General features: G+C 34.9%; 1 long non-coding RNA gene across 1 annotated transcript; it reads left to right on the forward strand.

Annotated features, from left to right (window-relative positions):
- Window positions 1-4297: 4297 nt before the first annotated feature.
- LOC146003793 (uncharacterized) lies at window positions 4298-11271 on the forward strand. The gene is made up of 3 exons (XR_014443859.1): window positions 4298-4362; window positions 6748-6841; window positions 11169-11271. It is a non-coding gene; the product is annotated as an uncharacterized LOC146003793 (long non-coding RNA).
- Window positions 11272-11492: the final 221 nt, after the last annotated feature.

Below are 11492 nucleotides of genomic sequence, written 5' to 3' on the forward strand. Positions count from 1 at the left end.
ATTATCGGGTACTATATAGGTGTTTGAAACATCACTATGGTACTGCATCAATCCTTTGGTTAAATTTTCCAATAATTCCCGTAGGCTGTTGCTTAGGTCTCGTTCCTTCTGGTCTTCCGTTTTAAGTTTTTTGTAAATACTTTTCACTTTTTGTTTTGATAATTTCCACGAACTTTCTTCTACAGGTATCACTTGCCCCACTCTTACACATTCAGTAATATATGCCTCAATAGTTGCATTAAATGTAACAATCTCAGCAGCCATAATGTAAAATTGAGTGAAGTGCTGTATGGTATTGTCACAAATTGATCTAATCAGGCTTGTGATTCATGAGGAAAAGGCGTTGGGTGTTGATAAACTGGTGAATAATATACAGAGTGATCACAAAGTCCCATTACCCCCTATCGCGTGTCCACATCATCATAGATGGTTGCATTGTATTAATGTGAGATCATGGCAGAGGACAACTCGGAGGTAGTGTGACTATTCGTTATGATTTAGTCATTAGTGTCTGTGTGTACACCATCATTTTCATAACAGAGTATGATTCTCCGCCATGTACGATGGCAAATTCTCCTCTACTTGGACTCATCAGCCATGATTTAGATGTAGATCGTGCAACAATAAGAAACAACAATTCATTAACATCTATGTAATACATAGGGGGTAATGGGACTTTGTGCTCACTAACATGTATGTAATACATAGGGGGTAATGGGACTTTGTGATCACTCTGTAGATTTACAAGTATATTAAAGTTAGGTGTATTAAGTAAGAAAGATTCATGGAAATAGATTAAGATGCTCATTTGGGGAAGTAGCCCCAAATAATTAAATAAATCAATCTAAAGGGATGATTTTTTTATATTTTGACTAGTAAAAAGGGTAAAATTTATTAATTGTATAGGTACCTGTTTTTTTTTTGTTTTTTTTTTAATTTAGCCCTAAATCAGAAAGTACCAATATATTTTAAGGAATTCACAAGGGTCTCTGTTTTATTATATTATTTCCTAACTTTTTGTATGGCTTGAAAATAGGTAGTTTTGGAAAGTTTACCCTAAAAATCATATCTTTTTTGTTATAAATGTGCCCTTAATTGAATTGCCCTAATGTTTTTTAGAAATTTAAAGCGATGCGGTAGGATTTGAAAGCATGTGTTAAATTTTGGGGGCGTGGTACTGTTTTTTGTTAGCTCTTAATTGGGGGTGCGCCAGGAATAAATTGACAGTTTAAGGGGATGTATTCTTTAGTAAAATGTGTTAAAATTTGGTGGATGGGTGGTTGTTTTTGATGGTTTTTGGGTGAGAAGGTGCTATTTAAATTTAGGTGAGCTCGTGTTTTTTTTATAAGGTTAAGGGTATTATTTTTAGTTAAATGTGCAAAAATTTGGTGGGTGGGTTATTGTTTTTGATGGTTTTTGGGATTAAATTGTCCCTTAATTTTAGGTGAGCTCGTAGTAACATTTACTATACTACTCCCAAATTAATACATCCGTATTTATGACTGTTTAGCTTACCCGTTTTTTTATTGGACGTTAAATTATTAGTATATTTAAATGAAATACTACTAAAACGAGAGCGAGCGTGAGCAAATATTTGTTATTTAATCATTATATATTCCATATTTGAAAAAAAGATAAAAGAAACCATAACATTTTTGTCTGCACTTAATAGGGGCTATCCACCGGAAGGAAGTGCCTTCGCGCGGACGCCATATTTGTAGCACAACAACTTCCGGTTCGTAGGCTCACAACATGCCGCTAAAGGGAGCTGAGATTGTGTCATGTATGAAAGGAACGAATGAGTGTGTACAAGGAGGATGTAAACTACGATCAGGGCTAAATAATCTTTCATGGATCTCTCTTCATCCATTTCCTCGAGATCTAGGCGCCAAATTATTGCATTCAAGCTGTCAAGCGTGAAAATTGGAAGACCATCAGCAGGAGTAGACTGCGCAGCAGTGTTGCCACAATCTGTAAGCACAATTTCCCTTTCCAAGGGGTAAAATTTCCCTTTTTCGCCCATTTTTTCCCTTCATCTAAAGAAGTATTATTATTATTATTAATTATTATTATTATTAATAATAATAATAATAATAAAATATTATCGTTGACCCATGTTCATATGTATGTATAAAATGTTAATCAATTTAACTTGTAAATGCTTCGACGCCAGGAGTACCGGGTTCGAATCCCGGTCTGGGCATGGCTGTTTGTGAGTGTCCATTCATAAATTTCATCATATCAATACTCATCCCCATATTTGCAATCAGCCAAAAGTGGCAGAAAAGCGAAGTAAAATAAACCAAATCAATAAACAATAACTTGTAAATGTTTTTTGGAAGATTTAGATTTTATTTCTAAACCAAGCTAATTTTTTTGTTTTAAGATGAAACCTAAAACTATGTTATAGTTGGCAACTGAAGATTTTCATCAGTAAAAAGCAAAACAAACAAACAGAGATTGGATTTAGGGAAGAAGAAAATTAAAAATGTTCTACACAAAATGCTGTTCTAGTAAGGCGCACATATGAAGAGTGTGGAAAATCACTTTTTTGCCTCCCCATAAAAATGTTAAGTTCGGCGCATAGATATACGCGTTTTATCAAAAAAGATATATAGTACATACCTGATCAAATGTTCTATTCTGGTAAATTTCACATTTTAGGTGGAAACTTCTAAAAGACAGCAAGTTTTTTATTAAAATTTAATCCATTGTTGGTCACTTCTTGCCACTCTGCACGGAATTTTTAAACTTGTTTCCATGGTGTTTTTTCATCTTCCGTTCTCCACAACGTTTTCTAATATATTCTGGAGTTGCAGATAGTTTGCTTTGCTTCCCTTGTTCTCCTGTCGTCCAAGACGGGCACAGTCTTCCACCAAACACTCGCACACGACGAATAACCCACACAGTGTCCATTTGAAGTAAAGATAGGTTTGCGACAAAGATTACTTTATGGTTTGCACGTGTAGTGTTTGAGGCAAAATTCAGAGAACCGGGGAAAGCTTAAATAAACAATACCCTCGGACTCCCACTCCCATAAGGGTGAATGGCCAAAGACCTCCGGCCCCAAACGGTAGCCAGATGTGTGTCAACCCAAATTCCACCCTTCCTCTCAGAACAAAGTATACGACAAAATTAAAAAAAATAATAAGTTCTCATTTTCAAAACTGGAATCTTTTATAATGTTTAATATAATTAACGTTTAGTCTGTCTTAAAATTTCCCTGAAAATTCGCTATTTTTCATCGAATTTTCCTTTTCCCTTTTCACTTAAAATTAGCTCCAAATTTCCCTTCATGTGGCAACACTGCTGCGCAGTAATGACAACGGATGTGCAAAAACCCAACAAGTCGGGACCTAAAAAAAAAAAAAAAAAAAAAAAGACATTCCGATCCAGACTTCGGAAAAAATGATAGTTTAAAAGTAGTTTATTCCCTACATTTTTTTTGTACTAAATGTCCGAAATTTATTAGCAGTTTTTATTCCAGAAATGCAAAGTAATTCATCACCCGAGGGTAAAATTGTGTGTATAATTAACATTTTTTTTAGTATCGGGTAATGTTGAATATTTTCCGCTCCTATGATCTCCCAATTTAGTCGGGAAATAACATTATTTTTCCCGTTTTGAACGTCAGGACTTTAAAAATACCCCGCCCTGTTTCCTTCCCAACCAAAAATTTTTCGTCCCGCACCCCTTGCACTTCATTAAAGGTAGAAGAGAAATCATTCAAATCTCGATTTTCTCTCTGTTTTAGTGATATGAGCAAAAATATTACTTTTCATTTCAAAAGATGCTCGGTCATAGTCAGCTAGGTTACACGTTACGTTCTTGAAGTATACACGAACTGTATTAAATTTTTGTGTAACCAGATTTTTTTTGTGTGTTTGTAACCAGAGGAAATAAATTTTTGTGCAACCAGAGGAAATATTTTTTTGTGTAGCCAGAAAATTAAGTGCGGGTACTATTATTAATTTTCGTCTTTTGCAATGGGAATCTTTTCAACATTGATAGATAGAGTGTCTCCCCGATGGCGCAGTGGTAGCCTCGTCGCCTTGCCCATACAGCACACCAAGTTTCAGACATATTTCAGAAATATTTCAATCTTTCATATACGTTTCTAACATTCTGGTTTCGCGTTGACGTTACAGAAAGCATCACATGAAGTCCCAGTTTTGTTTCTGAAACATTGCAATGTTATCGTTTCATTGTCTAGTTTGTGGAACATCTCGGAGACATTGCAACGTTGGATTCAGTCATCATCGGCCATCCGGGAAATTTTCTGAGGCGGCCATGTTGTGTTTACGTTGAATCCTAAGCGGGAGTCGTACACATCTTATGAAGAATAATGTTGTTTATTGAGTGGTAAGTTGAATATTATTAATACCAAAGTGTGTTTAATTGTGTTATACTTATGCACGCTATATATTTAATGTTTGTTGTGTAACGTGTGTGAGAACGTGAGTGGAAACAAGGCAGGCGTTATCAAACCAGTGTTTAAAGAAGTATTTCGTCTTGTTTGTTTAATTGAAAATACATGATGTGAAGAAGCATGGAACTTCTCGCACCTCATGAAACTAAAATAACAGGGAATAAAGTGCTTACCTATAAGCAGTGCACATTTATAGTATACCGAAAATAGATTGAATGGAAGAGACGGAAAGTACTTGTTGCTGAAAATGTATCATTTTTCGGTTACATTATAATTACCACCTTCCTCATTTTGTACAAAACTTGCCCTCTTAAAAAAGTTTCTCACCTCCCTGTGCATAGTGAAGAAGCGTAGAATACTTTGAACTACGTACGTTGTTACGTTAGTAGTTTTTATCTAATAAGAAATACGTTTCTACAAATTCATTCTGCGATTTCGATACGTTAATCGAAGGCTGCAGCATTGTCACGTGGAATTTTTTTTTAGCTGTGTGGATTGTAGCTCGAGTCTTAGCGAACAGGCTACTACTGAAGATCACAGCATGATTTACATGGTGCTCCTATAATTCAGATTCTAATTTTACAGGATGCAATGAAATGTTGCTGCATTACAATTACCACAGCTTGAAGTGGGTGAAAGAACAAGTAACAGAAACATTTTTTTTTTTTAAAATTTATTTGCTAACTAATTTTTGTGTTTGTGATTGCGATAATTTACCTTAAATCAGCAATGCACACAAGAAATACTTTTCCCAACGCTGTGATTACATTGCTTCAAAATATAATTGTCATATTATTGCAAACTTATGTAATCAGAATTTGATCTAAATATGGAATATACAGCATCCACCTAAGTAAAATTTTGACACAGTGACTAGTGAAGCTAGCTTAGAGTTGTTTCACCAGGTTTTAATCTGTGCATGCGAATAATCTCTGACCTGACCTGGCCTGTTACACTGTCACACACATTCTTTAGTTATTGGTGGGTATAAAGATTACATTGGTGTGTGTTTACATGCAGGCGATCATTACTTTTTTACCTCCACACCATGCAGTTGGAAAAATGTATCGTGTATGGACTAGTGTATCACGTGATGAAGATAATATTACATTCATAAATGGTTTGGTCCTAGTTCCAATTGTTTAATTACAATTTCATTATGGTACACAGGCATTTTTTTCATGGTTCAATGTCTGTTTACACATGTACTTCAGAGTTATAGCAATCACTTTCTGTGTTTTTGCTTTGAGATTAATGTTTCACTTACATGTACTTCTCAATTGCAATCAGCCATTTGTTTACTACCATCTTGATTACGGACTACTACTGCCATGTGTGCATGATGCAAAGGGGTTTCTTAATAAAGTTAGGCAAGTAAGGTTTAGGGCTCTTTAGTTTTCAAAAAACGCCTCTAAATGCTTTTGTGGTTAGGTTGGGTGGGCCATTTATAGCTCTAAGTGTTCCAAATGAAAAATGCCTTGTCGACAAATGCTTGCGTAAGGTACTTTTTTCGTGATTTTATTTATTTGCTAATGAGTTGCACTTTGAAATTCCAAACAGTGGTAATTACTTTCACCAGGGTTCAAATTTATTGTAACAATAAATTCTACAATTTTGCAATACTTAATCTTCCTATGAAACTGAAAAAAATCATTAAACATTCGGAACCATTACCCTTCCAACACCTTATAATGTGATTTCTGGTCTTCAGTACTTCCTGCTATTCTCACAACCTGGTGAAAGAGTTCCATGAGTATTCTCACGACTTGGTGAAAATAGTTACAGCCAAATTTTAAATTACTTCTGAAACTCAATTCTTACTAGTTCAGTTCTCATTTGGTGGCTAAACCCTTCAATAATAAATAGCCCATGTACATTGAAGTGCAATTGTAAACAAAGTAGATGTGGTACTGGTTTAAATGACTGCAATCCTCTGAAAGTGACACATGCCATGACTGGACACAGTGTATATTATAATAGAGTGACTAGCTTTGCCAGGTGATTCAGCTAGAACCTTTTTTAGTACTTCTTTATTAGTTATGAGAGATACATGTTAATCAGCAATGGATAAGCAGCATGTTTCACTCATTTTATATTTTGTGTTGGCGTAGCAGTATGGTATCTTATGCAGGCACTGGAAGTATTGTCAGACTTCTAGAATGTTTTATTTTACTGTTCTGTAATTTTATAAGTAGTTTATGTGAAATGCAATATTTTCTACTTGCTTAGTCAACGGGTTCAAATTATGGAAAATTTTGCATTTCAGTTTGCATACAAATGAATTATTCCTTATACAATTTATGATTTTTTTCTTCTAGGCACTGTTTGCCAACACCAGCCAAATACTAAAGAGCAAGAGGTGTCTGATGTTGTGGCTTGTGCAGGACAAACTTGGCTAGACAGAGAAAACAAGTAAGTAATAACGTTCTGTGATGGGCTAATTTGTATTTTTTTAGCTCAAGGAGTCATAAAAAACATTATGTTGATGATCCAAATTAACATGTAGAAATTACACATTGCTGGATTCATTATTGTGCTTGTTTCAAAGTGTAATCTCCCATTATATACTCCATAATGTACAGTGATGGCATCAGCACCTTTTTTATATCTGCCACTAGCCACAATATTCATGTAAAGTCAAAGATAGCAAGAAATCTTAGCAAAACTCTCCCCCCACCCATATTTGCCAAGTGTAAACACAGTAGTTATTTTCGGAACGATTGAAGATGACCGGACCCCTCTCAGATTTTCTTCATATTTGGCATACTCTCTAATTGAGGCCTCCAAATCACGAATCTAAAGTTAAAAGTTGTCGGAAACGTCTAGAATTGCAAAATAAGCTAAAATAAGGAATTAGTTTTCGGGCTGGTAACCGTCGATTTTTGCAAAAATTTTTGTTTCACAAGCAAAATATATATATTCCTGTTACTACCACGACACCAAATTTTAACTATGTTTGCCTAACCTAACTGAAACTAACCTAACCACATGTCAATGGATCGTAATTATTTTGCAATTGCTAGATCCTGATACTACCACGACATGAAATTTTAACTATGTTTGCCTAACCTAACCACACGTCAATGGTTTGTGGGGCTAGCGTCAATAATTCACAATTATTTTGCAATTTCTAGGCGTTTCCGACAAATTTTAACTTCAGATTCATCATTAGCAGGCCTCAAATTAGTAAGTATGCCAAATATGAAGAAAATCTGAGAGGGGTCCGGTCGTCTTCAGTCATACCTTATTTTCTTTCTTTTCGTAAAATGAAATGAAATGCAAACTTCTTTTCCAAATAGTAATAACCCGTGGCGCAACAGCCCGTGAGGCCTATCTACCGACCGCCGGTGATGATTGATTGATTTGGTTTATATTACTTTACTTTTCTGCCACATTTTTGCTAATTGTAAAGATTATTATTATTATTAGAAATTCTTTATTCATGGATGCAGTTCAGCCACGGCCAGGCTGGGATTCTAACCTGGAACCCCTATCATTGCAGTGCAATGTACTAACCACTCCATGGAAATTTGTGCGATATTCTGTCTTAAACTGTGATGAACAAAGGTATTTTTGGTTAATAAAAAGTGGCCTTTGGTTAGAAGCCCTAGCAAGGCATAAGAATGCTTTTGCTCATATTTCTATCACGTCCTCTTATCAGTGGGCTGCAACAAACAAACACACAATGTATTTATTAAGACTGAAATGTAAAAATATTTTGTAGCCCTGTAGAACAGATATGGGTTGCAGAAGTTCAAATATATGGCTTGCTTTTATTTTGCTCAAGGATAGTTTCATGTCAATTCTGGGTCATTCCATGTCAAACCAACCAAGTAATTGGTTGCATGACCATTTTAGAAAAAAAAATAATCATTTTTAGTACAAATGTTGGTACATGTTTGTAGATATTAAAAACAATATCCCAAAAAAATATTGTATTTAGTTCTCCTGGGCCAGCCATTTTTCCAACAATTGCCCGTGACTTTTTTTGCTCATGTAGAAGTTGACGGATTTCACAGATCTTCAATTGTCATACCTTGTAATTTTAATTTCTGGTAAGTCAACTATTAAAATCCTATGTTACTATATTTTCTGATTTTTTAAGCCCAACTTTAAAAAAGAAAAAGGAAATGCTTCATTCATTATTCTAGGTATACATGTGGCTTAACATTACACACCAATGTCACAAATTAGATCGCATATGTTATGTCATATTTACCAAACAAGTTGAGTCTAAAAGTTGGGATTTTTACTGTGAGTTAGGTTCATGCAGGGCTTCCTCCATGCCAAATTTCAGAATTTTTCAAAAGGACCCATCTGAGATATTTAAAACCGAAACTCTCAAAATTCCATAAACGGCCATGTTTCTTGACCCGGTCGTGAGTGGGGGTGATGTGATCAGCATCACGCCCCTGACCACCTTTACCCCCCGGGGTTTCCCCCGGTACCCACGTTATTCGACGCTGGGAGGGGGCCGGGGCCGCTTCCACCGTTAGAAAAGTTCCCGGATTTGAACCGGCCGGGGATCGAACCCGGGACCTTTAGCATGGTAGTCAGATGCGTTACCAACTGAGCCACCGTGGGCACTGTCTTGTTACCCAAATTACCACCTTAATTTTTGTTCTTAGGATGCAATTTTGAGCAAAACATACTTGAATAACATAGAAAGTATGATTCATTAACTACAGAATGAATTTTGTTTTAGGTCTCTAGCTTTACTGATTTTTGAGATATTAAGGTTTCCGTAATTTGCTACATGAGAAAAAAAACACCTTTGTAATGTTGGAAAAAGGATGTTCCAGGAGAAATAAACACAATAAATATTTTTGAACATTGTTTCTGATATCTAGAAACATGTACTAATAAGGTTGTTTTTTTCTAAAATGGTCATACAACCACCATTGGAGGGTTTCTACCAACAAAAGGGGTTTGAGAACTTATGATCCTCAATTTTAATGAAACTCAGCACATTTCATCTTTCATTGTGGTGAGAAACCACATGATTTTTTTGGTATTTACCTTGAATTATGACCCCTTCAACTTTTAGTTATTCCTTTTTTTTTTATTCCATTCCCAAACTTTCCAGTGCGAGCTGCAGTGTCCTAGAAGAAAAAAATTCTGTCGCTCTTCAAATTGTATAATGTGTTTTGAGATTTCACAACGTTAACCGAAGAATATAGATTTCAGAGAAAAATGTGACATTCATATTCCAGTATATTAGTAAAATATTACCTGGTTTTGGCCCAAAAGCAAGGTTTACTAGAATTTCGATTTTTTTAAAGGGAAAGTTGCAACACCAACTCAAATATTTTTAAAGTAAAGTTTCATATATATAATCTAACTTACACAGAAATAAAATTGATGGTGTTTTCATTCCTTCTGTGATTTTTTAAAAAAGTATATCACATTTTATAGTTTTCAAATTATCTCTAAGAATCTAGATATCACAGAATCCATTTTTGGAGTATACAATTTTAAATAAGGTTTTCATGGATGCCAGGAAGGTGTCACCTTAAAATTTCATACTTCACCCATATAATTTTATTTCAGTCACAGTCATTTGAGTGAATTATTAAAAGGATATTGCAGAAATATGATAACTTTGAATTGACGGTGTTTCTTTCAGGGAGTGACACTATTATAGAGAAAATATGCCTCCCCCTCCCTTTTGAAAAAAAAATCAGTGCCTGGCCCTACCTGAAAACATCCTGTGGTCAAACATGAATGTTTTGTTCTTACCTTTATAATTACTAATATTAGTTTATTTACATTTACTATGACAAAGACACATCTTAAAAAGTAGTTGAATACTACTATAACTTTTTAATACATGGAATAAAATTAACGAGGAATGTAACTTGTAGTACAATTTGTAGATTTGATCCCTCGGTTTAGGATGAGACTTTGTGTAGTGTTTGAGCACATTATAGCTACTGATATACCAAGGTACTAGCATGCACTAGCCAGCCATTTTCAACAAAAAGCACTTCATAGTTTTCCAACCGCTTCTCAAGTAGTGAAGATATTGTCCAATTGCCAAGTGGATCTGGTGGTCCAGTAGTAAGGCACCAGTTTGGCTTTTCCTTCCATGCCCTGCGTTCCTGGCATCCATGAAAACGCTATTTAAAATTTTATACTCCAAAAAATGTGCTTCAATGATATCTAGATTCTTAAGAGTTAATGTGAAAAGTATAAAATCCGGTAGTCATTAAAAAAAAGCAGAGGAGGAATGAATCACCATCTATTTTATTTCTGGGCTAGATAGATGATATATCAAACCTAAGAAAAATCGAAATTGTAGTAAACATTGTTTTTGGCCTAAAATCTGGTAATATTTTACTAATTTATTGGTGTACAAAAATGTGAATGTGATACGTTGTCATATTTTCTTTCTATTATTTTGGTAATGTTGTGAAATTTCAAAGAAGTTTGAATAATTTGTAAGGGAGCTAGAATTTTTCTTCCAGGACAGTGCAGCTCACACTTGGAGGCTTTGGTAATGGAAGAAAGAGGAATTACTGAACAACTTAGACAGAAAAACTATGGTTTCTCACCACCATGAAAGTATTATTAAATGTGCCGAGTTTCATGAAAATTTCAGATTATGGGTACCGTGGTCTGGTTGAACTGATGTCTGATGTGGAATGACCTTATGCAAAATTTTGTTTCTTTAAATGATATTTCTGCCCACAGAATGCTAATTCAGAATTGATGTTACATGACATTATTCTCTTTACAGGTAAAACTGAATGTTGTTCCACTGAGGCTGTCTGAGTGTGGTCTGCAGAAATTTCAACTGAACAAAAAAATGTATTTAGACAAAAAAATAAAGACTCTTTTGTGAAAAAATATATATTCCTTTGATAATACTTATCCTTTTATATTTGTTTCATGTGTGAATTGTTGTTTGAAGTCCACTTAATGTGCAGATAGGCTAATCGGGAGTAGACCTGCAATTTAAAGTGGGATTCCAACCACTGTGCAATGTGCCTTCACCTGGTATTGAACTTGGGATCCCTTCACTGCAAGGTTCTTATTTATATTTCTCACAGTGTATTCTGAA

Source organism: Lepisma saccharinum, chromosome 1, assembly GCF_977018435.1.
Source record: "Lepisma saccharinum chromosome 1, izLepSacc3.1, whole genome shotgun sequence".
Classification (NCBI taxonomy): Eukaryota; Metazoa; Arthropoda; class Insecta; order Zygentoma; family Lepismatidae; genus Lepisma; species Lepisma saccharinum.